The 26880-nt window shown below is 41.6% G+C and overlaps 1 pseudogene across 1 annotated transcript; it reads left to right on the top strand.

The window, feature by feature from the left end:
- The first annotated feature begins 12685 nt into the window (after positions 1-12685).
- LOC143548165 (zinc finger chaperone ZPR1-like) lies at positions 12686-26612 on the top strand (annotated as a pseudogene). The gene is made up of 15 exons (XR_013137900.1): positions 12686-12780; positions 12889-12935; positions 13032-13157; positions 13256-13300; positions 23057-23113; positions 23185-23244; positions 23310-23437; positions 23547-23793; positions 24027-24093; positions 24211-24281; positions 24374-24463; positions 24542-24650; positions 25222-25313; positions 25900-26005; positions 26114-26612. The product of XR_013137900.1 is annotated as a zinc finger chaperone ZPR1-like (transcript).
- Positions 26613-26880: the final 268 nt, after the last annotated feature.

Genomic DNA, 26880 nt, shown 5'->3' with positions numbered 1-26880 from the left:
AACCATTGCAGCAATTTGGTGGCGTTTTCCTCACCAAGAAAGGGTGGGGGTTTAGTGCTCAGGAAGTTGCGGAAATTAGAATTGTTTGATGCGGCCGAAGTAGCTGATCCATTGGAGTTGAGGCTTTGGATTTGAGTGATGATTGCGGGCATTGCAGCAGCAAATTCCTTTGTGATTCTAGCGGCCAAGCGGCGATCGCGTGAACAGGATTAACGTTGGTTACGATGGTGGTTTCTTATAGACGACATTCTAGAAGGAAAAAAATGAGGATTTATAAGAGGAAGGATAAATTGAGGAAACCATAAGAATAGTAAAATGTATAATTATGTGGAAATAATAATGTTGTTTTAAGAAGTGAGGGGATTTTCACAACAAGATTAAATGTAAAAGATTATAAGATGAGGGGGTACATTGCATAAATAGTTGTTAAATGATGTAGTCAATAAGTTTAATGTGTGATGACTACATAAAGAGTTAAGTCAGTTTAAAATTTATTTGTTTAAGTTAAATTTAGATTAAACCAATGAAATATAAATTGTGTGTTGGCCTCCCATGAGCTTTCCATGGCAATTTAATGGCCCAACAAAACTAACGATTAAAAGCAACTGAGTTGGACATCCCATGAGTGTTACATGGCAATTTGATTGTCCCAACTAATTAACGAATTAACAATGCAATGAAGTTTGTCGGCCCAATGAGCGTTACATGGCGTTTTAACCGACCAAACTAAATAACGAGCTATCAAATAAAATTTGGGTAGTTGGAGTATCTCGTGAATCACCACATATGATGACTCCAACAAAAACGTGAAACAAAGTGAAAAATGAATAGTCGGGATTCCCGACTAACCATTTAAAATAACGTAAAAACCATAATCAGAAGGTTACCGAATTTAAGCCACGAATCACCGTGATTCGGTTTAAAAATATAGGAATGCAACCACTAGTGTGGTTACGGTTGACAGCTTAGGGTGTCGGTTATATGGCATTAATGGGTCTCGCTCGGGTCCATAGGGTTGAGTACTATGGTCAGGTTATCACCCATGTAAGGATTAGCGTTTTACTTTTGGTTCTTGGAACCATTTTGCCAATGCCCAACTCACTGTTTCTCTCCCCTTTTCTTATGATAGGGACCCAAAGGAGAACGAGCAAAAACAACAGGTGGGAATTCTTAAGGAATTTCCCGAAAATAAAATCAATCTACTTTTCGAAAAGTTTTCCTTGAATGTTGAGGCATAGCCTCGGAGTTTGTGTGTGTGTGCATAACAATAACTAATAAATAATCATTAAATAATTATCTAAGAAGTTGTAAACAATTTACTTTAAACACATAAAGGAAAACAGATAGGCACGTATAGGGTTCCTAAACATGTGTCTAAGGCAATTTCTAACGACCTATCTTAAACCTTCGGCTCTGATACCAATCTGTCACACCCCAACCTAAAGAAAAAATGTCGGGGCGTGAACTGATTGTCACAGCTCTCAAGGTTACTATCATGCATTATTAAAAGTTTCGATATCTATTTATTAAATTTCCAAATAACAATCATCTTTACAAAAATCCAGATAAACGAATGTACATATATCAATCAATAACAATAAGTCTCATTAAGTTTTCTTCTAGCATAAATCCTTAAATAATCTTGTACTTCACATCAAACGATAACCTGCATATGCGTTGAAAATAATATAGTTTTGTCAACACAAAGTTGAGTGAGCAACACACCAGTTCAAAGTATAAATAAAAATATGTATTTGCAACAAGTCATACTAGAATAACAAAATAACCAAATGAGCAAGTATAACTGAGATGTCGAGAAGCACAAAAATATAACGACTAGCGTATGATCATACTAGACTGAGATTATGTTGGACCTCTCCGAATGCGAAAGCATACAAAGCAAATAATCACATAAACAAGTAAGGTATAAGTTGTTAACACATAAGACAAAGTTGCAGTTTTGAGTATAAGTATGTATGAAAAGTATATTTACGCATATGTCCCCAAAACGTGGAAACCAAGTAAAATAGGGGAATGTGGTACTCACCTCGAAGACGAACAAAAGTGATTGAGATAACAAGAATGCGGGAAAAGTCACACGTGAACGTTAACGCCTAATGAGAAACAAGAGTAACGGATACGCTAAATACAAGATTTAATTATGGCAACTAGTTAAACAATAACAAAATATTATAATAATATAATATCATATATAACATAAAATAATTAGTTTGTTTAATAAAAATATAACTTGAAAAATATTACTTTTGAATTTTACAAATATATATAAATATGTATATGTATATATATGTAGTTTACTTGGTTTTTATACGTATCCAAAATATTAGTTTTTAAGTTATTATATATACATACACATATGCTTGTATACATATATACATGGACGAAAATGTGAGAAAAACAAGTATTAAAAAGTCGGTTTTTAGTTATATAATCTTTATTAGTTCATTATTATTATTAATATAATTGTTAAATGCTTAAAAAGAAATAAATAACAAAAATCAACAAAAATGTCGGGGTGCAGAGGGTCAAACCTGCGACCTCTGCCCCATAACACGCATGTATTTACCAGCTGGGCTATCCAGCACTTGTTACAAAACTCAGTTCTTAAAGTTAATAAATAATAACAGTTTCTAACCATAAACCCTAACATATCAATCCGATCAATCCGTTGAAATCAATCAGAGTGATATTGGGGCTTTTGATAAGCATCATAACGCGATCTTAATCATGTATTAAATTACCTCGTATGATGATCAGATGGGTACTAATTAGACGCAACTGTAGCCGGCCAAAAAGGTTGATGAACGGATAAGAAAACGGAAAATTTAATATAATTATTGATAGGGCTAATGAAGGCGACGACTTAAGGAAGCTCGGTGTGAGTTTAATTGCAAAATTATCATCGTTTATATAGAAAACAAGATTAGGGTTCATAGCATGGATAATAAGCTACGGCCCAAGTTCTTGAACCTTCTAAACGTAATTGAATGAGGGATTAGGGTCGGCTAGATGCGAATTCGGGTTTAGGAACACCTAATTAGGCGTTGGTTGATGGATTTGGGCTCAAGAACAAGTTAGGGTTAATAATTAAATCAATTTGGGTTCGGGTTGGGTTTGGATCCAAGTATAAACGGGTTAGATGAATAAAATGAATAACAATATAACACACATTTATTTAGTAACGATTAAGTAATAAACGTGCACTAACTTTATTGATTAAAATAATCCGAATAACAAAACGGGTCGGGTTCTAGTTCGTAAATATAAACAAGAAAAACCGGGTTATTACAGAAACCAGTGGGGATATTCAAAAATGGTGAATCTTTCTCACACCTTTAGGAATAAATCATAAGGCTTCAAGGCATAAAAATAGACCAAGTCGAGTGTAACATCCAAACCGAAGCTCACTTGATCGAGTTGACGAACAAGGTTGAACAGCTAAGGTTCGAGAATTTCCAAGTTGTTGAGAACCACAACAAAGATGTGGACTACAAGCTCAATTTCCTTAACCGAGAAATCGGAAAGCTCGACAAAAAGCTTTCCGAGCTCTTGGAAGCCAAAAGAGCCCCACCACACATTCAAGATCTGTTCAAGAATGGTGGTCGTTAGCCTTGTCTTGTTTTTTAGGAGTTGTTCTCGTTTAAGTTAGTTTCATGTTTCTCGGTTCATGTTGTTTAATTTTCGTTGTAATGTTTAGAAGTTAATGAAATTTCTTAGGACTCTATGTTTTTAACCTTAAATCTTATAAGAAATCAGCTAAAAACAAACCAGCTCGCTAAACAAACAATTAAAACAAAAAGGAACCTGACTGTTACCGAAGCACGGGGCCGTGCCCCAACCTACAGTTCAGTTATGGATTTTTAATTAAAACAACAACTTTCTCATAACATAACCCTAAAAACCACTCCGCCTCTATCCAAAAACTTGCGAACCAACCCCAAAAATTCCGATCTTTACTTCAAACCTTCAATCTCCAATAAAAGGTATGTCAATTTAGGTCTAAATCGGACCCCAAATCCGAAATTCTTGATGAATCGGGTCAAAACCGGAAAATTAGAATGGTCAGTCCCTTAAGTCTATGGTCTTGAATTGATAAATAGGTTTGACTAGATTGATACTTAGGTTTGCAAGAGGTTGTTAAGGAAAATCATACGGGTTCGGGTGTTGGACGACCCATACCATAAAAATCTAGGATGATATTTCTTAAGAACCAGTTTGAATCGCAAGTTCGAATCTTAACATTTGCAAAAATAATATTAAAAAAACGGGCCGTGTTTTTGCAAAACACACCTTGTGGTCAGCTGCAGGTCAACCAAAGTCAAAATTAGTCATGATGGCCAAAACTACCAAAACCAGAGCAGCATGGGGCGGTGCTTTACCCTCTGTTCCACATCCTGAGCAAAATTTTGAAATTAATTACCTAATCTTGTTCTGAAAATGCAGATGGCTGAATATAGGGATGACGACCATGCTTTCTTAGTTTTTCCCGAGAACACGACACGAGATGAGCTCGCCCGACAAAGATTAGGATACTTGAACAACCGTTACCCAGAGCCAAACTTTTGTGCTTGTAAAGATACTCTGCAGCAAGTAAACCGATGGAGAAGGTACAAAGGGCTTGTCAAGGGACCGTGGACATGTGTTCTCAATCAGAAAAGCAAAGTAGTAACCGAATTGACTAAAGAGTTTTTAGCCTCATTCTCTATAAAAACCAAAGACTTGTCAATGTGGGACGAAGAAGCTATCGAGTTCAGGGTTGGAGGAGTATGGTACAAAAACTAGGTCACACAGCTCGGGATTGATTTGGGAATTTACACGCCCGACAAGACCGATACTCCCATATGGTATGAGGGCGGGATAACTTTTGCAGATGAGGATGCTGATGAATCGAGTGAGCCAAAAAACACCAGGATACAAGCATGTGAGCAGTTAAGTTTTGGATATGAAAGATACTATCCAAGCAGCACTAAGAGCACCGCCTTACGCGACCCGCTGATAAGGTATATCTACCGCCTCCTGAGTCATACTATCACTCAGCGTGGCCAGAGAGAGGGGGTCGTAGGATTGAGGGATTTATGGGCTCTTTATTGCATCAAGAATGAGGTACCTTGCAATATCACGTGCCTATTATGTCAACTGTTTAGAACTAATGCAAATGAAATGAACCCAAATACCCCGATCTTTGGTGGTGCATAGATTTATAAGCTCTACAAAGCTTATGGTGCAGACAGGGAAGGAACACGCATCTCCAGCCTGATCCCACTAGACCTCAACATTTGCACCAGTATGCAGATGGTCTAGCAAATTAGCAGAAACCCAGAACAATGGAGGTTTCAGGATGCCCTCAACCAGATTTGGGATCCTGAGGACCCCGCTAAGATGGCCATTCAGGACATACATGAGAGGAGGATAGGATCACCGCCACGTCAGGCATGTCGCCGCACTTACTCTCAGCAGGGCGGCCCATCGTCATCAGGAGCAGGCCCCAGCTCGTCATATCATAGCTAGTACTCTTTCGAGGGGCTATACGGGCTCATTGACCGGTTCCATAATCACAACACTGCTTCTTTTGATAGGTTATCAGGGCATATTGTTGCATCTTACGCACAGCATGCCGTAGAGTACGCGGAAATGAGGCGGGAGATTCATCAGTTAGGTGAGCGCATGGACCGGCAGTGGGGACCCTTAAACCAGATCACCCAGGTAATTGGCGAGCATTGGCGATGGTAAGTCTGGTATGGGCATGGTAACGGGTAGTAGTACTTATTGACATTATTATTATGTTTGTTTGAGATAATTTCTATTTGGTTGTTTGTTTGTTTTCTACTTATTATGGCCGGGGGTGCCTCGACATTTGACTAGGGAGTTATTTAGCCCGTGTGGGCAGGGTATGGATGATTACATACCTAATTTTCAGTAGTATTATGCTTTGGTTGTTTGTTGGTTGTGTTTAGTCTTTATTATTTAGGTACAGGAAAACAGACGAAAAACAGTGGATGCTATGTCGAAATTTTGTTGGCCCGTAGGGAAGTTCCTTTCCATTTTACCCATCATACTTCATATGAATCTTTTTATGAATCTTTTCTCATTGAGGACAATGTGAGATTCAAGTGTGGGGAGGGGAATTACTTGACCAATTGCATGCTCAACTAATTATAAGATTCTCTATTACACAAAATTTTTGTAGCAAACAAATACTATTTTATAACAAAACCAAAAGAAAATCTAAGAAAAGTTTTTGCCAATAACCAACTAAAAATCTATCATAACCAAAAAGTGAAAAGTAAAAAAGAAGTTTTGTATTATTGAGAATAAATTTATGCAAAATATGTCGTTTATACCCAATCCCTTTGTTACTGTGAGATAAACCTCATGCCATATAAATATTTTTTCGAAAGCTTTGAGTGAGTCATATGTTTCGTGTGATTTAGAACTTGTCGCAAATGTCCATTTCAAGACCGCACGAAGCGTTGTATAAGGAAGAATAAAATATTATCACAATTCCCTCAAACCATTCTCCAAATCACAAAACCCAAAAACCATATCCATAAAAACCTTACCACTTTATCCCTCTCACTGGTAAAATACAGCACTGGTCTTCTACCAGCAGACCCTAAAGAACTGGAAATGCATTCTTTCGATTTCAAATTCCTTTGCTGCATACATTTCACAAAACCTAGGTTGCCTCCAGAACGTAGGGAGAGAATCTTTCTCTTTAGCAATGAGATGAGGAAAAAGTGGTGCCAAGATGAACAAAGGCCACCATTTTGTGGAGTTTCTAAAAGTGCAATGAAAAGAAGGGCAAAAAGATACGAACGATGCTTAGGATGTGGAAATTGGTCTCACGAAGGAAGATGTAGAAAGAATCAAACTCAGTCTTAACATGAATATACCAAACTAATGTGGGTGGGGGCTATTAGGCTCAAAGCCGAACGATTCATTAGAGTTGGAAGTTATCTTCAGAGCAGGATTGAGGAACAACTAATTCACATCCTTGACAAAACTGGTCTTGAAGATCTGACCTTAAAAGAGTCGCTAGGTTTGTTTTTAAAAAAAATAAACCGGGAGAAAGAAGCTAAACATTGAAGACATATTAAGGTTCCCGACACTCGGCAGAATTTGTATTTACCATCATTAACCTAAAACCCTTGAACCACCACAAAATACCAAATCCCTACTCACACTAAACCAACCCATATTACCTTTTGATCTATGCAACCCTTCACAAAGGTGGAGACTTGAACTTGTTACAAGCTTATTTATCACAGGTCACAATTTGGCTAAGAGTGTTCACATACATACATCACAGGTATGATCAGATATTAACCAGCTGTGAGTGAACATTGTGAGAACGTGACGTTTTGCATAAATAGAAGCTCATAAAAACGAATCGTCTTTTTATATATATATATCACTACATAAATTCCTATGATTTAAGGTTGGTTATTTTGTTCTCATTCTCTTAGAAATCTGTTGGGGGGTGTTTAAGCTACAGTCCTAACTTGCTATTTTTAGAGAATATTTATAAGTAGCTAAGGACAAGAAAGGTTCAGTGTGGGGATGTTTGATGTATATAAAATTATAGATCTTTTTAACATCAAATAATCTCTAAAAACTGCAACTTCTATCAAATAATATAGCTCAAATAGCTACTTATCATGTTAAAAATGTATTTTAAGGTAAACCCAAGCCTCAAACAAAGAAACGAACGAAAAGCCAAAGAAAAATGAAAGAAAACCCAAGAAAACACTGAAACACGCCCCCATGTTTCCCTGGACATGCCCCAATGCTTTCCTATGCAAGAAAAGACAAAAATATGCAAGAAAAAGACAAAATACTGGACAAATGGGCACGGGGCAGTGCCTCAGAAGGCATGGGGCCGTGGTCACCTTTCAGAAAAGACAAAAGAAATATAACAGATCACCAGAAACACTGGGCCGTGCCTCAGGAAGCACGCCCCCGTGGTGAGTCAACATGTACGATCTGACAGAGCATTAAATGCGAGGGGACAGCTCAACACGGGGGTGTGACTCATGGATCACGGGGCCGTGCCTGAGTTCCTAGACTGCCTACAAATAGTGGAGCATGTTGCCTTTATCAAGTGTGCTTAAAGAAAACTTCTATAGGGGTTTCTCTTATAAAACACCCATTTTACACTCATATTGAAGGTCTTGTATAGAATTTGAAGGCTTAGAGGTTATCATCACCATCATCCATCATCATCCATCACCATTGAAGAAGGAAGATTCATCCACATTTTGTTAGATTGTTCTAGTTTGATCATGTGTTTGTTATTTTCATCTCTTTTAATGTTCATAACCATGCTCATTGTGAGCTAAACTCCATTTACCATCTAATTTATACGAAGAAGTTTTGTTTTACTTGATGATTATGTTGAGCATGTAATTTAGTTTGGTAAAGTACATGGTTATGTTGCAATTATCCTTTGATGAAAAATGTTTTATCACTTTAACTCAATACATCAAGGTTGATGATTAACAATCATTCATGATTCATTCATGTTCTTGGAGACTAGAAATGGTAAAAAGAATACCTTGATAACTTATTCAAGATAAAACATGGATCCTTATTATGTACTTAGAAATTATGAGATATAAGCTATGATCTATTTCTCGAGTTTTGATAATTCTGAAATAACATTGTTAACACGATTGCTTTGGTTATCATGCTAGTTAAAGAAATCATATGTTAATGGAATGTGTAATTAGAAGCTAATTAAATCAACCAAGTGGAGGTTGTGTGACTAAACTATAACCACCCGAAGTTAATAGAATTGGTATTTGAGAAATCGAAGTCAATCCTAATCTTTCTACTTTACCAAACTACTTGCCTACTTAAATTGACATTCTCGTGGTAGTATGATATTAAGCAAGGTTGGACTTGAAAATACGCATGCTACTTTCTTTTATGTCATAGAATATGTTCACTTAGAAATGAGGGGCTATTCTATCATATATTATTATGGCAAGTTTATCACATGTTTACTTAATAATCATCAAGGAAGAATGGAGTGGACTCTTGATCTTAGATGGTAACCTTCATATAATTGAATTACTCATTTAGAATTTATCTTCTTGTCACCTACATATTATATATATATAAGTATTTATATTTTATAACAAAGTTTAAAAATCAACCCCAAAATGATTAAAACTCATTGATTGAGCTAAAACGAAGATTCATTATTAGAAACATTTGTGTCCACGGATCGATACTTGGTTCTTACCAATGCTATTCTACATATACGATAGGTACACTTGTCTATTTTGTGTGTGTTTAGTCTTAGTAGAAATCACTTTTATAAATTTAAGCCCTCGCCCCATGCTGGTGTAACGTCGCAACGATGTCAAGTTGCTCGTTGGTCAATTTCCTTAGAGGTGTGTGCCCCTCCTCAAAGACAATGGGATCGTGGTTGTGTGTCTCGTTTACTACCTCCAGCTTCCAACAATCACCTCCCATGTTGTGCCTCCCGACGAGTTTAAATGGGCAACCCCTTTTAGTACTCCCGCTATGCCTCACTGTGGCCTTGAGTTTGGGTTTCCCTCCACGATTGCATGCAAGGTCCACACTTTAATTCTTTAACCGTTGAACCACGATAAAACAACCATGCTCCCGTCCTCTCTTCATAGCCCAATCCACCAACTCATCAAGAGAAATTAAATACCAAAATCAAGTAACATAAACTCATATTTATAGTGTGTTAAAAACTAATAATAAGTTAAACAAAACATATTGGGTCATACATTATCCGCTACATACGAAAATGTCGTCTCGTGTATGTAACGATCACTAAACATCTGAATCCAAAATATCCTAAAATCCGAATCCGAATTATCCAAAAATTCCGATATCCGAATTTTGATTTTGAAATTTTTCGGATAATTCAGATATCCAATATCCGAAAATTTAATATAATTTTTTTTTGGTTTTTAATTATATATAAACAATTAACCTATTTGGAGCCCAAACCCTTCAAAACTTTAACTGCACGCCACTCAATTCACATCTGCCTCTTGCTATTACCTTCACCTATGGATACACATGTCACCGTTTTGACCTCATGTCATCACATCTTGTCTTCACCGGTGGACGACTTGACACAACAATAGTCTCCTTCACCCCTATCGCATGTCGTCTTCATTATCACACCTCGCCTTCACACTTCACAGTCCATCGTAGCATTAAACTGTCGAATTCCGACTTCCACGGTGGTTGCTAACCGGTTTACCTTTAGTTGTTAACAAATTTCCAGAATTTTTTGTTATAATATTTGGAGAGTGCCTACATATTTTTTATAATATTTAATATTATAGATTCATTACACACTCCAGAACTTCCAGATTTGTTCAACACTTTCATTTTCATATTTGTTATAGCTTTGTTACTCAATTTTTTATCTGTGTCTTTAATTTTGAAAAAAAAAATTAATTTCAGATATTTTTTCACTATCCGAAATTTCGAATCCAGATTCGAATAGTGAAATCCATTATCCGAAAGGTTCGGATATCCGACTTTGAACACCCCTAACGATCACCACCACCATCATCATTATCGCCTCCTTCGTCGTCAGCCTCTTGAATGGCATCCTTGACGTAATTCTGTATTGGTCGTGACCAGTACGGTCGCTCTTCTAACGGTAGCTGGTACGAATTTTGGGTTCCGTAATACGGACCATCTACATGTGACTGGTACGAAGACTAGGTTCCGTAATACGACCCTTCTACATGCAACTGGTACGACTGCTGATCATTAGGTTGGTCTTCCTATTGGACTTCGTATGTATTCAACGTGTTATTATCATCCGGTCACGAAGGTTGACTACCACCGTATATGATATACCCCTGAAAAAATATAATGGCAACAAATCTTATTTAAAAAATAACTAACGGCTACTATTATAATATATAAAAATACAAAGAAACCTGGTCATGATTTGGTAAGTCGGACTGCTCGATATATGCATAGCCCGGCTCGTAGTTCAAGTCTGTAAGTACATTCAAATTTGGTAAGCCCGGGTGCTCCGACTGATCGTTATATTCATAGCTCGATTGCTCTTCGTTCGAGCTTGGAAACAAATGATCATACCACGACATTTTTTATGTTGTGTGTAATGTATGTTGGGTTGTATTTGTGAATTGTGATATATGGAAGGCTTAAAAATTGAGATTTGATTCAATCCATCGCGTACAAGACGATCCACAGAGTATAGAGTACCAGGTTTGACTAATTTAATTATTGTAGGTTGTCTGGTATCTTATCTGCCGCTATACCATGTGGATAGGGTATAAAAGAGTTAAGTGTCATTTTAGTACATGTGGTTTGTTCAATTACGCAACTTTAGTATTGTTTTTGAATTTATTGCAAATGGCTACTTCACATTTATAAAACTTGTCATTTTAGTACTTTTTTCTAAAACTGTCTATTTTTGTCCGTTAAGTCAGAGGTAATTTAGTAACTTCGCTATTTAATTTATTTTTTCTTTTCTTTTAAATGATTTCCCCCTTTCTATCATGTATACCTAAATCCCCATCTCATAACATCAATCCATCGATTACAGCTCTTCATCCTCTATCCATCAAAAGCCTAAATTTGGATTTGGATATTGAAACGAATTATCTGAATTTCTACAAAAGAAGTTAATGATATCTTGTTCTTGAAGTTTTTGGGTGAGTTCAAAGTATGTATCAATAATCATATCATTTGAATTAGATTCAAAGTCAAAATGTAGAAAAATAGACATTTGAGAATTGGTTTTTAGCAAATTAATATGCTTGTTTAATTATAAAAACAACTGCTGACATCACAAATAAAGTTAATAATTGAGAATGTTGAGAGTATGGATATGAGTTAGATCTGTAGGCCCACCGTGGTCGCCGAGAGAGTAGGGATCGAATATGTAGTCCCGCTGTGGTGGCCGGTGTAACAACAGAAAGCATGGAAGGTAGCGACGATATGGAATTACAGGCGGTGAAGAGAGAGTTTAAGTTATGCGACGGCGGCGGAGCAAGTTCCGGCCTACAATCGTTGTCGCCGACCAATCTAAAAGAGTGTAATGAGGGAGTAGAATATGAGAAGGGCGGAGAGGAGGAGTTTGAGCTCTGGCACGCAAGATGAACATTTTGTTGTTCTTCAAATTATATGGCATGATGGCAGGTGGGTGAGGTCGGTATGTGGTGGTGGTTGACGGCGGAAATGGAGGGGGTGTGGGAAGATGAACGATTGAAGTTTTGATGTAGGGTTTAAATAGAGATGAAAATGAAATTTTAAAGGGGGAAATAATTAAAAGAAATGAGAAACAAAAAATAAAATAAAAATTACTAAGTTACCCCTGACTTAACGGACAAAAATAAACGGTGTTAGAAAAAAGTATTAAAATGGCAAGTTTTATACTAAAGTATAAAATAAGGGGACTATATGTGACAAAACCCCGTTTGTACCCTATACGGCCAGGGTGAGTGTCTTGAATTTCGGTTGGGTGTGGTGGACCCCATAAATATGATATCATATCGTATTATTATTCTCCATCCTTCCTTCCTGCTGCTTCTAGACCATAAATATATTTAAAAATAAAATCGACGATTGTGAGAGTATCATCCATCCTCCTCATTTCTTCTTTGGTGTTGATCTCAAATAAATAAATAAAGAGTAATTAATGGATGTTAGGTCTGTTGTTGAAGCTGTTACAACGGATGACGATGATGCACCAGGTCGAAAGCCTCTGCATGCGATGCGGTCAAAATGTAAGTAAAAGTAATAGAATATGTTTCATTTCATTTCATTCTTTGTTTTTTGATTGATTTTAATTAATATGCTGTTATGTTGTTACTTACATACATACATACATACCGGGGACAACCAGATTCCTGTTGACCTTGATTCCACACTTTCGAAAGGTAATTAATTACTCGTTGTACACTCCTGGTTGTGAATATTATTATTATTATTATTATTATTATTATTATTATTGTTGTTGTTTCATTTATTTGCAGATTTTGTTGTCAGCCTTCGAGTGTCCTCATTGCAGCAAGAGGAATAACGAGGTCCAGTTTGCAGGTGAAATACAACCCAAAGGTTCATGCTATCGTTTGGAAGTCTCATCAGCTGATGATCAAAAGGTATTCTTATTCAACACAAATAAATAATGTGGACTCGACTGGTTAACTTAACTATCTATAATTAAATTAAATTAAATTAAATTAAATGGCACGCACAGATGCTTGATCGACAAGTCCTGAAATCTGAAACTGCTACAATTAAGGTTTGTTTGTTATTATTCATCCAATATTATTTATTTATTTGTGAAGAAACACTAACCGGACCCCGGGCAGATTACTGGTAACCTGGGGGTTGGATAGCTGTTTCCCACGAGGGGTTAGACCCTTGGAAGATGGTTCTTCTGATAACCTGCAAAACAGACACCGTGAGCTCGTCACTGAGAAGGGGGGGGGGGTTCCTCCTTGTGACCACCCTCCGGCGTGAGAATCAGACTAGATTGCTCTTTAAATATAAAAGTATATTAAGAGATTGCTAGAGCAGATATCAGGTATATTATGATGATAATATGATAATGTAATGTGTTCAGATGATCATACCATTTGGGGTATTTATAGCCGAAGGTAGGTTTCCAAGGAGGTATGGCCGGCTGCAACAGTGTTCCTGTTCATCAACAGTAGCCTACGCACGTGCCCTGCTGGTAGTTGGTGGGTAGGCAGCGGCTGATAGTGACCAGGCCTGCTGTATACTATTCCCTTTCCACCAACTGCCGGCTACGCACGTGGTATGACAGTAGTTGGTGAGTAGGCAGCGGCTAATAGTGATACAGTACAGGAGCATGTTGCTCGCCATACTGTATCAGTGAGCTGTCGTATCCCTGATCAGATCTTTCGCCCATACCTCGTCAGGTACAGTAAAAGGTCCTTCAGTATACAGACTGGCTTATTTGGGCGGGAGTATTCCCCCTCCCGCCTCTGTGCGGGATTGCTCCCGGCTTGGCTCATTCCTTCAGGTGACACTGAATGATCGAGAGCTAAGTGCCTTGTGCGTGTAGCCATGCTGCGCGGGTGGCCTTCCCTAATGGCTTGTATCCGAGGCTGCGGGGACAGGCGGAGTCCTTCACCATTGGGAGGCATTTCCTGCGGGACCAGCTTGCGTACTGCGCGTAAGGACGTCACGTCTCTGAGCATGGTTGGTCCTGCGGATCCAGTTGGTCTCTGCGCAGACGTCCCTGTTTAAGGTGAGTCTTGCGGGTCCAACTGGGCTCTGCTGGGACCTACCTCTTCAAGTCCCCCCAGTCCAATGTTCTTCTCATGCGTGTTTAATAAAGTGAGGTGAACTTTTGGACTTGAGCAAAGGGTTTTGAAAAGGGTTTTGTAAGGTTTTCCATGGGGATTCTTTCCGCGGAAGTCCTTGTCACTTGCAGGAATGCCCGAGTTTCCTGCTTGGTCTTTGGGTATGATGCGGGTAGGTCTGTAGCCTCCTCGCAAGTCAGGAGCCTTGAGTCCCAGTTGTATGTATTTTCCATGAGGTTTTGGTAGTTTTGAACATAGTGATCAATTATGTTAAAACCATCAATTCCATCTTGGAACTTCCAACAACGTAGTTCTCGACGTTCCCGCTATGCGGGGATGTTATTTCCGTTTCCGCAAGCATTGCCCAGAAGATCCTTCTTGGTTTCAATTCCCAGCGGAGCGCTAGGTATGTGAAGGGTTTTGCCTTGACACTGTACCTGCGCTCGTCTTACGGTTACTTTACTTCCAAGGTATTCCTGGCGTCAATTCCCTGCGGGTGCTAGGTATGTGGAGGGTTTTGCCTTTACACTGTACCTGCACCCGTCTTGTAGTTACTTGGTTGCCGAGGAATACTTGGCTTCAATTCCCTGCGGGTGCTAGGTATGTGAAGGGTTTTGCCTTAACACTGTACCCGCGGCCGTCTTACGGTTACTTGTTCGCCAAGATTTTCTTGGCTTCAGTTCCCTGCGGGTGCTAGGTATGTGAAGGGTTTTGCCTTTACACTGTACCCGCACCCGGCTTATGGTTACTTGTTTGCCAAGGTACTTGGCTTCAATTCCCTGCGGGTGCTAGGTATGTGAAGGGTTTTGCCTTAACACTGTACCCGCATCCGTCTTACGGTTACTTGTTTGCCAAGGTACTTGGCTTCAATTCCCTGCGGGTGCTAGGTATGTGAAGGGTTTTGCCTTAACACTGTACCCGCATCCGTCTTACGGTTACTTGTTCACCAAGGTTTACTTGGCTTCAATTCCCTGCGGGTGCTAGGTATGTGAAGGGTTTTGCCTTAACACTGTACCCGCATCCGTCTTACGGTTACTTGTTCACCAAGGTTTACTTGGCTTCAGTTCCCTGCGGGTGCTAGGTATGTGAAGGGTTTTGCCTTTAAACTGTACCCGCACCCGGCTTATGGTTACTTGTTTGCCAAGGTAAGGGGTACTTTCCCGCTTTTTAATATTTTCGAATTTTGAATTTTGAAATTCGAAGAGTTGGTGAAAAGATAAGAACAGTCCAAACCTCTGAAACGTCGTGCGACGGTTTCTTCTGACTGTCAGGACGTGCAGGAAGTTATGGTGACGTGACAGAACATGGTCATTCCAGTCGCTTTTTCAGGCGCGTGGGCGCGATTTTTCGGGCGCGTGGCCGCGAAATTACTGGCACACGTCCTTTCAACAGCTGTTGCCAGCTTGCTTTTTGCCACGTGTCATAGTTTCATTGCACCTTCGATTTCTCTCTCCTCCGCATTAAATTCACCGCATTAATTGCGATTACTATATAAAGGGGGAGAGGGTTATTTGCAATTCACACTTCTCTTCATCTTTAAGGCGATTTCCGGCGAATACTCTTTTATTCAATCGAGCATTCTCTCGAAATCGTTCTCTTCTTCCTCTTCAAGATGTCTTCTCGTGATGCTGAGGCTATAGCTGACGACAGGGGTACTGCTGGCGAGTGCCAGTGTGCTCTGCCTGGCGATCAGTACCGGTATGTTGTCAGGAAGTTCATGCTCGATCATCTCGAGCCTGAGTTTCCTGAATCCCACCAGACCGTGTACGATGCCCCCAGAGGCAAGATCGGGGTTTATGCTGCATTTTTTGTCTATGGGAATCTTAGATTCCCGTTGACAAAATTTGTTTACCGTGTCCTTGAGAGGCACGGTGTTCATTTGACCGAGCTGCACCCCATGGCGATCGCCAAGATTCGCCATTTTGAGTGGGTGTGCCGGATTTTGGGCATCGAGCCCCATGTGGACCGCCTGATGACCTTCTATACCTGGAGGTGCATCCAGGGGTGGTACACCCTGACGACCCGTATTAAGGGTCTGAAGATTTGCGACACCGAGCGCAGTCTTCGCGCGTGGAAGCAGGAATTCTTCTATATTTCTGCCCGCGCCATCCCCCTTGCCATGAAGTTTAAAAATGGCCAAGCGATACCGAGCCTTCACGCCACCAATTACCAGGAGGCGGAATGGTTTTCGAAGATATCCCGGGTCCAATCTCCGGTTTACCGGTTTGCGGAATCCGGGATGGTTATGTTAGGGATGAGCCGGGTGTGGAAAGATGCGTCTCAGGTTCCCATCCTTCTCGAATACGGTTTGAACTCTATTCCCTATGGTATGTCTTGTCTTTCTTTTTGATACAAGTTTGTCTTCTAACTGTTTCTTTTCTTTCAGAGGGAAATAATTTGGAGTCGCTTCTGTTCCCGCGGGAAACCGACGGTCCCGCGCGGATGGGTACTCGTGCTTTGGACGAGGGCGAGTTGCCCATCCTGGAGCAAACGGCGGATCGTTTTGTGGAGGTCTATCCGCTGGGCCACGAGATCCTGAGCCACCGGCGGCCAGGTAAGGCGATATTCTTTCCTCAACCCCTTAATGCTGTACCCGCTGTTGGAATTCTTGACCTGTCTTCTTCTGAGGAATCCTCAGATGCTCCTCCACTGGTGCGGAAGAAGAAAGCTACTGCCGGCGGGAAAGGGAAGGAGAAGGCCTCCACGGCTGGTCCGGTGGTTCTCTCTGACTCGGAGTCAGATAGTGAAGAGGTGGCGGGGAACCCCGGTGGTGAGGAGACCACTGCTCCGGAGGCTACGACCGTTACCTCCGGAGAACCAACGAAGACGACGGTGACCGGTACCAAGAGGCCGGCTCCATCGGGTTCCTCCCCGCCCGTCCGTACGTTCAGGGTCAAGAAAACCCGTAAGTACAATCATAATGTCTTTGCAGATTTATCACTATAAATTTATCTAACACTTTCTTCTTTGTGCAGGCGTGGGTGTTGACGCATTCCGGGGTGAAGCGCAGGGGAGTATCTCCCCGCCAATGACGGTAGGCTCGGTCAGCCTTCCCGAGGCGTCGACCCAGGCGCCTGCGCCTGCATCCGCTGGTCCAGTTGCTCATTCCTTTGAGCCAACTGTTCCGGCAGAGATGACGTCACCGCCGGCTGTGAGTGCGATTTTTACAGCATCCTTCACAGAGCCGGCGGTTACTGCTGCTGCTTACAAGGCGGCGACCACGGCGGCGACCACAACGGCGACCACGGCGGCTGCCACCATGCCCGCGCCACCGGCACCGATGGCCGGACCATCAGGTACGCGTAGGGCTTCCCGCCGATTTTTGCCACCTTCCCGTCTGCCTGACCTGTTGGATGGATTTCCTTTAGGTTCAGGTGATGGGTTTGGCGGCTATCGGCCTGTCATTGACCCTACAGGTGCGTAGGGTTCCTTTCTTTTTCCCTTATGTTTTTTATCATCTTTTCCTTACTGCTTTTGTTTCTTTTGCAGTGTCGGATTCCAATGAAGTGTATGTTCCTCGATGGAACATACGCCGAGGAACAACCCTTCGCACACCTGTGGAGTGCGTGGACTGGGCTCGCCACGCTGCTCCTCCGGGTGCGTTGGGGGAAGCCATGGTTAGCTACCAGGAGGGTAGGCTAACTAATGAGCTTCGGGTTCTCCAGGCCCGGATGCAGCCGCGCGTCGAGCTGCTTTGTCGTGAAAACGACAAGTTGAAAGCAGCTCGCGCCAAGGACATATCTGAGGCGCGTGCTCTTCGGGAGGAGAACCAACAGCTGGCGGCAGCTGCCGCCGACAAGGAGAAGGCCTTCAAGGCCCTCGAGGTTGAAGTTCAGGCGCGACTCGAGGCCCGCTCCAAGGCTGCCCAAGCTGTGAATGAACAGCTTCGGCTGGCCAGGGAGACTGCGCGAAACGCAACCGAGAGGGCTGCCAAGGCTGAAGCCGTTGCTGAGCCTTTGCGTGTGGAGAATGAGGAGCTGAAAGGCAAATTAGAGGCTCTCCAACGCGCTCATGATGCCTTGGCAATGGAAGATGCCAAGAAACTCCAGGAAATCCTGGACCAGAGGGGGGTGCTTGACCAGACCCAGCGGAAGCTTAAGGGCGTCGAAGAGGCTGCCGCAAAGGAAGTTTTACTTGCCAACCTTAACAAGAGCGAAGCCGAACGCGCCCATAACGAAGCTCAAGCTGCCCTCCAATGGCTTCTTCGAGAAGCGTTGCCTCAGGTATGTTTAGTTTTATCTTCACGCTTTTCTTTTGTAAGAAAAGGTTCTAATACTTGTGTTTTCTTTGTAGGTTGTGCGTCGGGTCTTTTCAGAGACCTCTTACGATGATGCTATGACCGCAGCCCTCAACGCTTCTCATGAGGATGGGGAAAAGGCCGGCTTCTTGCTTGGTCTAGGGTTTGTTGAGAAAGGCGTCCCGCCTTCCAACTTCCCTTTGTTCAATGTGGATACCGAAGCCATTTATGACCAAGCATTGAACCAATACGCCGCCTTCCCGCATCCAGTGGTGGAGAAGGTGGACGAAGTAGCTGCTGCTGATGATGGGTTAGCTGTCCTCAAAGCGTTCCTCGAACCACCCCGTTCTTCTGACGGAGCGGGTCCAAGTGGAAGCGGCCCTGAAGCTTGATCCTGAAGATCCCTTCCCATTGCTAAGATAGACTTGTATAGTTTTTTTTTTTTTTCTTTTAGGCGGGTAGTTACCCGGCCATTCTTGTAATATATTCTTGAAATATTAATCTTTTTGCGTATAAGATTGTTATTTCCTTCTTTGGGTTCCTTGCTTTATAAACTTATGACTTGCATACTTAGTTTAAATTAGCAATTTTCCAAGTGTTTAGAATAAGAACCTTTGAACGTGGTTGATAATGGGTTAAAGTTTCGCTTCCTCCTTCGTGATTGTGCGGGTAGAACCGTCACTTGCACTTGGTAGGATGGCTAAACTTTAACCTTCATCTGACCTGCGTGTAGGTTTTCCTTTTCAAAATTTCTAAGGCATTAAGATAAGTTAACCTTTGAACGTGGTTGATAATGGATGTGAAGTTTTGCTTCCTCTTTCGTGATTGTGCGGGTAGAACCGTCACTTGCACTTAGTAGGATGGCAAAACTTTACCCTTATCTGACCTGCGTGTAGGTTTTCCTCATCCTTTGAGGATAAGTTAACCTTTGAACGTGGTTGATAATAGGTGTGAAGTTTTGCTTCCTCTTTCGTGATTGTGCGGGTAGAACCGTCACTTGCACTTAGTAGGATGGCAAAACTTTACCCTTATCTGACCTGCGTGTAGGTTTTCCTCATCCTTTTGAGGATAAGTTAACCTTTGAACGTGGTTGATAATAGGTGTGAAGTTTTGCTTCCTCTTTCGTGATTGTGCGGGTAGAACCGTCACTTGCACTTAGTAGGATGGCAAAACTTTACCCTTATCTGACCTGCGTGTAGGTTTTCCTTATCCTTTTTAAGAATTTTGTTTTGAACCGTTCGACGCGCGGTTGTCGATAGGTTATTATTCAGTTTCCTTAATGATTCATGCGGATAGACCGGCACTTTCATTTAATAGGATAATTGAACTCTTCCCCTTCAACTGGCCTGCGTGAAGGTTTGTCAAGTTATTGGGTTCGTGCGGGTAGGACCGCCTTCCCACGCAACGACTTCACGTAATGTGAACGCCGTCACCAGTGTTGCATAGTTTAACCGTTCGACGCGCGGTTGTTGATAGGTTATTATTCAGTTTCCTTTAATGATTCATGCGGATAGACCGGCACTTTCATTTTTGGGTGCTGAACTTTTTCCCAAACTGACCTGCGTGAAGGTTTGTCACGTTATTGGGTTCGTGCGGTTAGGACCGCCTTCCCATGCAATGACTTCACGTAATTATGCGGTGAAAACCGGCATATTAGTGTTCAGAAAAGTATAAATGTAAAATCATCAGCTTCGATGTTCTTAAAGAGAATCATTTCCATTAGAAGTGGCTCTTGGCCTTTCCTTTACAAATTGGAATTGATTTACATGCAAATTGTGTAAATGAGCTCCCTTCCATGATGTTGGGATGGGAGTGCCATCGAGCCGATACGCACCTGGTTCGGGATCTCGTTCTTTACGCAGCATGTAGTCTCGATATTGAAGCTGGAATTTTGATTCGTGTTTTCCCCAGCTGGGGTTCTACACGCACTCGCCTGCTCAGCCTTTATTACGCCACGAGGTGCGCGAGCGTCCCATCTCTGACAAATGCTTCGACCATATCTTTTACATCTATGCATTCTTCAGTGTTGTGGCCCTTTGTCTTGTGAAAGTCACAGTATTTGCTCCGATCAGCATCGTGACGATGTCGGATTATTGGAGGCTTTGGCCATGGGAGCTCTTCAGTGGCGAATATCTCAGTGACGCTTTTGGTGAGTGGCGTCCATCTGGAGTTCCGGTGCGACTGTACATTATCCCTTCCGCCCAACCGATGTTTCAAGCCGGATGAGGTGTCAAAGTTTACCCTTGACTGCCAAATGCCTAGCTTTCGTTTTTTATTTAGTCGGGCGGTGAGGACGTTGTCTTCTCTCGTCTTCTGGGTGTAGAGGTTTGTGCTCTGTGGGAGATCTCTACCCAGTTGCTTCTCTGTTTCCGCATAGCGTTTTGCTGCTGTCATGATGCCATCCCATGTGGATGGCATGCCATCTTTACCCGTTAGGGTGCGGATGAGCTCTGGGTCATGTGCGCCCTGGATGAAGGCAGCGCGAACAAGATCTTCGCTGATATTGCCCAAACTTAGCTTCTTTGAGTTGAAGCGAGTGATGAAGTTTGGCAGAGATTCATCTTCCTCTCGTATGCATTTGAGGATTGTCCATTGCTCCTCGGTATACTTTCGTTGCTGGCTGAAGTGTTGGCTAAACTTCTGTTGGAAGTCTGCCCAGTCGTAGATGTGGTTGACCGGTAGACGATCGAACCATGCTCTAGCAGCCCCAACCAGCGTCATTTGGAACATGTAACACCACGTGGGTTCCGTCCAATTGCTGACGGTTGCCCCTGCTATGAACCTGTTCAAATGATCGTCTGGATCAGATATACCGTCATATGTGCCTATGTTGGGCATTTGTTTGGCACTCTTTGGGGCGATTGCTTCAGCAATGTCCCTTGCAAATTTGGACGTTCCTGCATTTGCAACGTTTGGTCTGAACGTTTTAGAGAAGTCTCGTGGACTTCCACCTGTGCTTTTTGGTTTGAAGGCTTGTCCAAAATGCCTTTTCGGTTGGGATTCCGTTTCCTTACGCTTCCCTTTTGCCCTATGGCGAGGGTTCGCGTCGGAGTCGGATTCCTCCGAGTCATCCTCCCAGTATTCGAATTCGTCGGCCTGTTGCACGGAACGCAAGCGTTCGTCCAACTCAGCCTGCAATTCCTTTTGTCGTGCCTCCGCCCATGCCTTAACTTCATCGAGAGTCTGGCGGGGGAGTCTTCGTTTTTCAAACTGGGTATCGGTGGATCCCAGTAGGCGATCATTTACTGCACTTGCCCCAGCTTTGGTAAGTGGGGTAGTGTTCGTAAAATTTACTTCACTTGCCCCGGCTCCGGTAGTCGGGGTAGTGTTCGTAAAAGCTGTGTTGCCGGTGTTCATCCCAGTAGCTGGGGTTGTGGTTACCGGAATTTCTCTAACCATCTTTGTAGAAGTTTGAAAAAACTGGAGAAAAATAAAGTTCTAGCTTTATGCACGGATGGCGCCAATGAAGAAACACTAACCGGACCCCGGGCAGATTACTGGTAACCTGGGGGTTGGATAGCTGTTTCCCACGAGGGGTTAGACCCTTGGAAGATGGTTCTTCTGATAACCTGCAAAACAGACACCGTGAGCTCGTCACTGAGAAGGGGGGGGGGTTCCTCCTTGTGACCACCCTCCGGCGTGAGAATCAGACTAGATTGCTCTTTAAATATAAAAGTATATTAAGAGATTGCTAGAGCAGATATCAGGTATATTATGATGATAATATGATAATGTAATGTGTTCAGATGATCATACCATTTGGGGTATTTATAGCCGAAGGTAGGTTTCCAAGGAGGTATGGCCGGCTGCAACAGTGTTCCTGTTCATCAACAGTAGCCTACGCACGTGCCCTGCTGGTAGTTGGTGGGTAGGCAGCGGCTGATAGTGACCAGGCCTGCTGTATACTATTCCCTTTCCACCAACTGCCGGCTACGCACGTGGTATGACAGTAGTTGGTGAGTAGGCAGCGGCTAATAGTGATACAGTACAGGAGCATGTTGCTCGCCATACTGTATCAGTGAGCTGTCGTATCCCTGATCAGATCTTTCGCCCATACCTCGTCAGGTACAGTAAAAGGTCCTTCAGTATACAGACTGGCTTATTTGGGCGGGAGTATTCCCCCTCCCGCCTCTGTGCGGGATTGCTCCCGGCTTGGCTCATTCCTTCAGGTGACACTGAATGATCGAGAGCTAAGTGCCTTGTGCGTGTAGCCATGCTGCGCGGGTGGCCTTCCCTAATGGCTTGTATCCGAGGCTGCGGGGACAGGCGGAGTCCTTCACCATTGGGAGGCATTTCCTGCGGGACCAGCTTGCGTACTGCGCGTAAGGACGTCACGTCTCTGAGCATGGTTGGTCCTGCGGATCCAGTTGGTCTCTGCGCAGACGTCCCTGTTTAAGGTGAGTCTTGCGGGTCCAACTGGGCTCTGCTGGGACCTACCTCTTCAATTTGCAAGTCAACCCTCAATTGACCATTCTTCCCTGCAATGCAGATACCTCAACTAGATTTTGAGATCCCTCCAGAGTCGCAGTGAGGATCTCTATCCACGGTATCTTCCTATTTCACTTTTTCTCTTCTGTTCTGTTCTGTTTGTTGGCATCTCATGTACACTTGTTTCAGGTGGAAGGAGTTCTGGTCCGAGCTGCAGATCAATTACAGGCACTTCAAGAAGAAAGAAAGGTTTGTCTGCTCATCACCGTTTTTTATTTATTTCACTTTCTACTCTCATGTTTGAACCTTTTCAGAAAGCTGATCCACAAACCGCCGAGGCTATAGACGACTTCATACTAAAACTAAGAGCATGTGCATCCGGAACATCATCCTTTACCTTCATATTAGACGACCCAGCTGGCAACAGCTTTATAGAAAACCCGTAATTTTCATCATAATAGTTCATTTTGTGTTTGTATCCAACGTGCAATATGTGTTGCATATATATATTGTTAACATATTAACACTTACGGTTTGTATTGTAATCGTAGGTATGCTCCCTCTCCAGATCCATCGTTAAGTATTGATTTCTATGAACGAACACCCGAGCAACAAACGCTGATCGGATATCTTGTTGACCAATCACAAACGAGAGAACATGAAAATGACGCATCATCAAATAATCAAATATCTGAACCGCATGGATCGGTTGGAGCAGTTGCTGGAAGACGAGCTATTGCTCAGGGAAATAGCGCAGAGTTTGCAGAAAGCCTTTTCCGGTATACTGCACCAGAAGAGGTATTGTATTATAATGATTTACATGTGATAATTTTCACGTTCATTTATTTTAATTAGGAAAGAAAATAATCTGTTCTGAGTCAGTGCCACTGGAGAGACTATGTACAAGCAGCATATGAAACTGGGTTTTGAATGTTACGTTATGGAGCTTACAATACGTTCTTCATTCTAGTTAAACTTACCATTTAACACTAGTTTATAATATATATATATATATATATATCATGTGGCAGGTAATGACTTTCCCATCAACATGCGGTGCTTGTGCTGTTAGATGTGAGACTCGGATGTTTGTAACCAGTATCCTTTGGTGCTTAAAGGAAAACAGCCTTATTTATAAAATGATTTATTTTCTCTTTGTTATTTAATAAGAACTTGTTCGTTCGTGTAAGTTTTGTTTAGCTTGACTATTCAAAGAGATTCCTTACTTCCAAGAAGTGGTCGTGATGGCATCTACGTGTGATGCTTGTGGATATAAAAATTCTGAGGTTTGTACTTTGTAACCGTTCATTAAGATGCCGAATTTTGGGCCATTGGTTGCATGTTCTTGTATGGTTGGTTAATATCTGTTTCTTTGCAGTTAAAGGCGGGTGGTGCTATACCTGCAAAAGGAAAGAAAGTGACATTAGTGGTGAAAGATGTTGAAGATTTAAGACGTGATGTGATTAAGGTATGTCTTAGCTTATATTCATATATATCTAATCATAGTATTCTTTTTGAATGTTTAACACGTCACTTGTGTTACCAGTCAGACACTGCAAGTGTGAAAATCCCGGAGATCGATTTGGAGCTTGCAGGTGGCACATTGGGAGGTCTTGTGACAACCGTGGAAGGTTTGGTCACTAAAATCAGTGAAAGTGAGTTCATCTTGACACTTTGTTTTTTCTTCAGCTGATGTTATATACTGGTGGTGTGAACGAGCCCAAGCTTGACTAAGCTCAAGCTCGGCTCATTTCGAGCTCTTTTTATAAAGCCCGAGCTCATCTTGTGAGTTGTTTTTTCAAGCTCGGGCTCGGCTCGCTATTAATATACAATTTTTAACTACTATTTGTGTATATTTCTGAGGAGCTTGTGTGCAGTACCTTAAATGAGCCAATGCTTGGCTATGCATTATAAACTAATGCAAAGAAGTCAAATAGAGTTGCTCGTTTAGGCTTGATCTTCCCATACAAGGCTCGATAACTAGTTAGCTCTATTTGAGGTTTTGCTCGTTTTAATCGATCGGATCTCGAGTAGCTCGCAAGCGGCTCGGCTCATTGCACCCCTGTTATTTACTAGATCTTGCAGAAACTGGGCTTGCATAAAGCTGCTCTAACTTTGAAAGATCTGAAACAGTCCCTGGACCCTGATCTTTATGAGCCTTACAAAATGGCCCCTGATGCTTTTGAAATTTGCAAAATTGAAAAGTATGTTTATCTGTACATGAAGGTCTTGAGAGAGTGCATGGGTTCACTTTTGGAGATAGTCTGGATGAGGATAGAAGAAGCAGGTGGCTGGACTTTAGGGCAAGACTCAACAAGGTATGAATCTTATAGTAAACCTATCAAATTGCCAGGCTTGTAATCCAACAGAACGTACACAGATGTAGCCTGTCGTGTTCGTTCATTCAACTTTAAGCAAACGAAGAATCAAATATGAACAGCTAGACGAACGTGGTTTTGTGGTTCATGTTCATTCCTTAAGAAAATGAACATGTCAGTGTTTGTTTATGTCCGTTCGTTAACAGTATAAACGGACGCTTCATAACCTGAGATAAAACTAGTTAAAAGTAACGTGAATAATAAAAATCTGTTGTGCTAAAAAGTTTTATTAATGAGCGTAAACTAAAGAACATAAATGAGCGAATGAGACATGTGTCCATGTTCGTTTGTTTTAACTAAATGAACAAACTATTTTGTTCACGTTCATTTAACTTGTGTTTATTAAATAAACGAACTTCCCGGTGAACGGTTCACGATATGTTCGGTGAACGTCAGTCCGTTTACAGAATCTTAGAGAATGTGTTCACACTTCAATCTAAGAAATTAACGTTACGGATCTTGATTCTATATTGTTCTTTTGCATGATAATCGGTCTTTGCTTAAAACGATAATTTTACGGATGCAGCTTCTGAATATAGAAGAACCGTGGACACTGATCTTAGACGATGCTCTGGCAAACTCTTTCATTGCACCGGCTACTGATGATATTAAAGATGACCGACAGTTAACTTGTAAGTTTGTTTCAAGTCTTCGGCAATGTTTTTTTTTTATTTTGTTGAAAATATGAATGTCCATATTTGTGAGAAAAATAGTGAGAAATAATTTGCATGAAATTTCAGTTGACGAGTACGAGAAATCATGGGAGCAAAATGAGGAGTTGGGTATAAATGATATGGACACCTCGTCTGCCGATGCTGCGTATGCTTCAGTTGATGCTTCGTGAAAGAATGTCCGTTCTTAATTTTCTTGACTTGTTTCTTGTGTCTTAATTTCGTGTGACAGCTATAAACGATGTTTGGTATTGTTGTAATCTATGAATAACTGTTAAAAACTGTTGCTGGGAGGTTCTCTTTTGTGTGCAGAAGAACATGAGCAAAGGGCAGCTTATTGAAATGGTATCCTTTGTAAGTAATCAAGGCTTTAAACGTAATTACCTAACCTTGTAGTTTACGTCTATCAATAAAATAGTGTGCAAGTGTTGCCATTGATGTGATGGGATGAGCCCGGTACTAAACGTCTAAATTGTACTGTTACCGAAATTGCTGATCGTCAAAAATAGGTACCGGTAATAGAAGTGCTTGGTACGGTATGGTATTTTTGAAGGGAAAAATCGGTAAAATACTGGTATCATACCAGTACCAAAGTACCGATCCTGAAAACCTCAAAAAGTGGGTACCGAATTGGTATTGAATATACCTGGTACCATTTGCTCATATTTGTGTCATTGTAGAGTGGTTTAATGTTTGCACTAGAATTGGAGCTTACACATCGAAGAAAAATCGTTAATTTGGATTTTGAATATGTTCTATTAGGAATAAGTATATAAATACACACAATCACTAGGATGATGAGAATTCTATTTATACCCTCTTTGTTTAGAGGGAAC

The sequence above is a fragment of the Bidens hawaiensis genome, unplaced genomic scaffold, assembly GCF_021521415.1.
Source record: "Bidens hawaiensis isolate Kalapana, Puna unplaced genomic scaffold, B.hawaiensis_p1.1 tig00014916_1, whole genome shotgun sequence".
Classification (NCBI taxonomy): Eukaryota; Viridiplantae; Streptophyta; class Magnoliopsida; order Asterales; family Asteraceae; genus Bidens; species Bidens hawaiensis.
This window is presented reverse-complemented; position numbering and strand designations above follow the sequence as displayed.